Source organism: Cetorhinus maximus, chromosome 5 (genome assembly GCF_964194155.1).
Source record: "Cetorhinus maximus chromosome 5, sCetMax3.hap1.1, whole genome shotgun sequence".
Taxonomy (NCBI): domain Eukaryota; kingdom Metazoa; phylum Chordata; class Chondrichthyes; order Lamniformes; family Cetorhinidae; genus Cetorhinus; species Cetorhinus maximus.
In genome coordinates this window covers 64791781-64797780 of record NC_135883.1, presented here as the reverse complement: position 1 = coordinate 64797780, position 6000 = coordinate 64791781, and positions in this window count along the sequence as shown.

The following is a 6000-nucleotide window of genomic DNA, read 5'->3' as shown; positions in this document are numbered from 1 at the left end:
TGTTCTAGATTTCCAGCATCCGCAGTATTTTGCTTATATAAGATCACAGAGTTAGGGGTAATATATTAGCTTGGATAGAGGATTGGCTAACCAACAGAAAGCAGAGAGTCGGGATAAATGTGTCTTTTTCTGGATGGCAAGCTGTAACTAGTGGGGTGCCACAGGGTTCAGTCCTTGGGCCCCAACTATTTACAATCTATATTAATGACTTGGATTCAGGGATAGAAGGTACTATAGCTAAATTTGCAGAAGACACCAAAATAGGTGGGAAAGTAAGTTGCAATGAAAAAAATAAGAAATTTACAAATGGATTTGGACAGGTTAGGTGAATGGGCCAATATTTGGCAGATGGAGTTTAACGTGGATAAGTGTAAGGTTATCCATTTTGGTCAGAAGAATAAAAAGGTGACTTATTATTTAAATGGAGAGAAACTTCAGAATGCTTCAGTGCAGAGGGATCTGGATGTCCTCATGCATAAATCGCTGAAAGCTAGTATGGCAGGTACAGCAGGTAATAAGGAAGGCAAATTGAATTTTGGCATTTATTGCTAAAGGAATAGAGCATAAAAATAGGGAAGTGTTGTTGCAACTGTACAAGGCATTGGTGAGACCACACCTGGAGTACTGTGCACAGTTTTGGTCCCCTTACTTGAGGAAGGATGTAGTTGCATCGGAGGTGGTTCAGAGGAGGTTCACTAGATTGATTCCAGAGATGTAGGGCTTGTCTTATGAGGAGAGATTAGCGAGTGTAGGCCTAAACTACTCAGAGTTTAGAAGGATGAGAGGAGATCTAATTGAGGTATATAAGATGCTATAGGGGATATACAAAGTAGACATGGAGCGGATGTTTCCCCTATGTTTCCCCATAGTTTTAGGCTAAGGGGTGGTAGATTTAGATCAGAGACGAGGAGGAATTACTTTTCTCAAAGGGTCGTGAATCTGTGGAATTCACTACCTCAAAGTGGATGCCAGGACGCTGAATAAATTTGAGGAGGAGATAGACAGATTTTTAATTAGTACCAGATTGAAAGGTTATGGGGAGAGGCCGGGAAATTGGAGTTGAGGCCAAAATGAGATCAGCCATGATCGTTTTGAATGGCGGGGCAGGCTCGAGGGGCTGAATTGCCTACTGCTCCTAGTTCTTATGTTCTATGAACTTCAAAAGGTCGTAGACAAGTTGATGGATTGGGCAGACAAGTGGCAGATGAAATTCAATGCAGAGAAGTGTGAAGTGATTCATTTCGGCAGGAATGACAAAGAGAGAGAATATAAAATAAATGGTACAATTCTAAAGGGGGTGCAGCAGCAGAGAGACCTCATTGAATGTGGCAGGACAGATGAGAGAGCAATTAATAAGGGATACAGTATCTTCGGCTTTATTAATAGGGACATAGAGTACAAAAGCAAGGTGGTTACGTTAAACCTGTATAAAACACTGGTTTGGCCTCAACTGGAGTATTGTGTCCAGTTCTGGGCACCACAATTTAGGAAAGATGTGAAAGCATTGGAGTGTGTGCAGAAAATATCCATGAGAATGATTCCAGGGATGAGGAATTTCAGTTACATAAGAGAAGGTTGAAGGGAGATTTGATAGAGGTATTCAAAAATCACGAGAGGTCTGGACAGAGAAGATGGGAAAAATTGTTCCCGCTGATGGAAGGATTGAGAACAACAGGGCACAGATTTAAGGTAATTGGCGAACAAAGCAATGGCGACAGAGGAGAAACTTTTTCATGCAGCAAGTGGTTAAGATATGGAACTCGTTGCCTGAGAGTGTGGTGGAGGCTGGTTCAATTGAGGCATTCAAGAGGGAATTAGGTTATTATCTGAAAAGGAATAATGTGCAGGGTTACAGGGAGAAAGGAGGAGAATAGCACTAGGTGAATCGCTCATTTGGAGAGCCGGCTCTGACACAGAGCCGAATGGCCTCCCTCTATGCTGTAACAACTCTGTGATTATGTGCAGCTTGTGTCCTTGGCAGCTATCTGAGCCACTGATTTTAAAACCATTTAGATGGCTTCACAGTGACAGAGCAACTCTTTGCCCCCATATTTTAATGCATGGGAACACACATTCCTTGAAACTCAAAACTCTCTCCCCCAACACTTGGCTTAACCCTAACCAATTGCTTCAGGTGATTGAATGCCATTGTCCACTGAAGGTCAGAATTTGCAAAATTTGTGCAAGAATTCCCACCCTTAATGTGTAGCAGCATGTTAGAGCAGTAATAGCAGGTAGGAGCTGTGGATGGTCCATACATGAACAACAAACAAGTAGCGATCACATGCAATACACTAGCAATGTAAGCATACGTGTTACCACATGACGGTGTGCAATTAACTCAGCAGGTCCATTGGATGCAGTGGTTACTGTACTAAATCAGCATTTGGTTTAAATGTTGTTCAGCCGTCTAAACAGTAGAGCCAGCTGAAAACGGGGTAAGGTATGGAGATTTTGTAAGGCAGGAGGCTTTCATGCTATGCTCACTGCTAAATGTATTTTTAAGAATATTTGCCTTCAAAATGGGAATGTTTCCCTAGGCTATTTCCGAGAGTATTAATATTGGAGTTGGAGTCATGTAAACGATGCCAGTAAGGGTGGCAAATTCACTTCCTTCAAGAATATCAGTAAACCAGTTGAGTTTTTAAGAGCAATGACTATATTTTTCTGATGCCAGGCTACAAAGCCAGATTTACCAAATGTTTCATAGCAGAGTTTGAACTCATTACTTTAAAAAAAAAACTACAGATAAACTGGATCATCAAGATTTAAAGCCATCATAGTTTGGAGCTGTTTATCCAAGTATTTCCTGCACTTATATAGCAGCATGAACATGATAAGAAATTCCAAGGTGCTTCACAGGTACGATTATGAAAATAAAATTTTCAAAATTGACAAAAAGTCACAGTTGACTGAAAGTTTGGTCTGAGTAAGTTTTAAAGGTGTATCTTAAAAGGAGGAGAGAGGTGGCGAGGATCAGGAAAGTAATTTCAAAACTGAGGGCCTCAACAACTTGCCAATGGCAGGACAAAGTTGGCAGCTGCAGAGTTCAGAATTGGATGAGCGCAGAGATTTCAGAGGGTTGTCGGGCTGGAGGACGTTATAGATAGTCAACGATGAGGCCATGGAGGGATTTGAACATATAAGTGAAATAATTTTAAAATCAAGGCATTTTGTTGTCTGGAGCCAATGTAAGAGAAAGTGGAGTGAGCGAGGAGATGTGAAGAGGGGGAGTCGGGGGGGGGGGGCGCGAAGGAGGTGAGAAGCCAACAAGCTAATTTAAATAGAAAAATCCACATTGATCAGGTAGCAAATGCATCAAGACACAACTCGAGTATTACAATATTCAGCCACTTTCTTGGAGAATAAATCACGCATTCACTTCAATTGGAGTATCCAATTTGTATGCAATGTAAACATAGACCAAACTCTTTTTGCATAAGAAAACAAAAGTTACCTGTGGTCCTTGTATAGCTGGTAACGAGAAATCCACTTAGGATAACATCTCCAACATACCATATTGGAATACCAACATGGTAATAATCAGATGATGATCAATGCAAATGGAACAAAAGGCCAATAAAAATGGTACAGTGCTATTAAACTGACAGAGCTGAAAAAGAAACTAGGTTTTGTAGAAAATAAATTAAATCCTGCCCCTGTGAATTTGGTCTGCATCAAGAAAAAAATAGCATTGTTGGAGGAATAGAAAGACAAGCTGGATGGTATCTCAGTTATAAAACGCATCAAAAGCGAAACATGATATCCACCCTAAAATTCAACAGGATTTAGATGAACCAGTTTGTACAAAAGAGTGGTGTGATTATCTGATGACAATCCATTCAAACAAAAGGTCAACTGCATAACCCAAAAATGTAAATAGAGACCGAGATTATGAAATAGAATAAGTTAGTTTGTATTACATAGCATTATAATTATGGGCTAGAGTGCCTTAGGGGTGAATGAGAGAAATGTCAATTGCTGAATGGGACTCCACCGTAACTGGGGAAGAAGTTCCTTTTGCAATAAAGATTGAAAGAGATAAGGGATTAAAAGCTACAGAGAATTCTAATAAGCACTCATGCATGGGGAGTGCATTCAGAGTGTATTAAACCTAAAAGACATTGATGTGGACTGGATGATAGCAGTTGACATAACCACTAAACAAACAGACCTAGCAACAGAAGGAAATTATGTATTAGTCCAGTACTTAACAATACAAGTTACAGTGTGGTACTTTATTCATCCATTAACCCATTGTGTAGCCATGGTTTCAGACTTCCAGATCATTCTGGGTGGACAATAGAAGTTGATCATGAGACCAAAGTTATCTTCAGATAACAAATTACATTTATTTCATGACTCAGAGAAATTCAAGCAGATCTACACTGACTTCCGGCTGCAAGACATCAGCAGCAGAAAAGGCAGGAGACCCACGCCTTTTTAAACCTGGAGGCTGTTACATTTAAAAGGTCTCCGTGGCAGATTGCTATTGCAACTCTACTTGTAAATAAACTTGATCTCCTGGTAAGATGAAACTACAAGTGACTAACTTTGCGATCTGCTGAACATCCATCTCTTGGAGGGAATCCTACAATAACCCCTGATATACAACTGCAGTTATTGAAACCCCCCAAACTATCCTTCCAGAATGAAAATGCCTCCTTTTCCAGTACAACAACTTTTTCCCATGACATGCCCAACACAAACTATGAACTATTCTTTATTTTATAAATTGAAAAAAGTGCACTCTTCTTTTGAGCTGTATATTTTGTGTGTATGCTCGCATGCAGCAGTGTGTAAGATGTGATGTAGCATTTAGACTTTTGGGGTGGATGCGTGAATAAATAATCCTCTTTATTTAAACCCACAGAAGCTTGCTGCTGTTATTTAAATTGACTGTGCATTCTGGGGGCTAAGAAATATGCACACGTTCCTCTCCAAAATTACACTGATTATGGACAGTAAGGAAAAGGGTACAAGCGTTTCAGTTCTCTCCCAAATCTATCTGTAAAATCCTTAAGTGGCTACCTAAGAGCCTCATCCCACCACCAGCATTGGTTTTCAAACAGCAGTAGGCAGGGGACTCACCATCCAAGGAGCGCACACAGCAAACACTGTTGAGTTTGCCAGTGGGCTACGAGGGGCATCCCTCATTCACAGGCACCCTGTGTCCGATTGAGGAACCCCAGCATTGGGAAGGGGTGGGGGGATACCACAAGAAGCCACCTCACTGCCCTTGCTTCAGAACCCCTTCTTTCCCTGTCGCTGGTTACCCCCTTCCCACTAGCCCCATCCTGCCCACACTCCTCTCTCCCCAAGGATCCATTGGCAACCCTGCTGAAGGCCCCACTGTAGTCCTGCAATGTCCACCACTCCTAGTGGCACTGCCAGTACTGGAGAGCTGCCAGCCTGTGATTGGCCAGCTCTCAGGGTCAGAATGTCCCTGGGTGTCCCAGCACATGAATCACAAAATGTTAGTATTCAGATACAGCATGTGATCAGGAAGGCAAATGGAATGTTGGCATTTATTGCAAGGGGAATAGAAAATAAAAGTAGGGAAAATTTGCCACAATTGTACAGGGCTTGGGGAGACCACATCTTAAGTACTGCATACAGTTTTGGTCCTCTTGAGAAAATACATGGTTGCATTAGCAGTTCAGAGATGGTCCATTCAACTGATTCCTGGGATGAGTGGGTTATCTTATGAGGAGAGGTTGGACAGGTTGGGTCTGTATCCACTGGAGTTTAGAAGATGAGCAACAGTCTAATTGAAATATACAAGAGCCTGAGGGGACTTGACAGGGTGGATGCTGAAAGGATACTTCCCCTTGTGGGAAAGATTAGAACTAGGGGACACAGTTTAAAAATAGGGATGTCCCATTTGAAATGGAGATGAGGAGAAATGTCTTCTCTGAGGGGGTTGTTGGTATGTGGAATTCTCTTCCCCAGAGAGCAGTGAAGGCAGGGTCATTGAATATCTTTAAGGCGGAGTTAGAT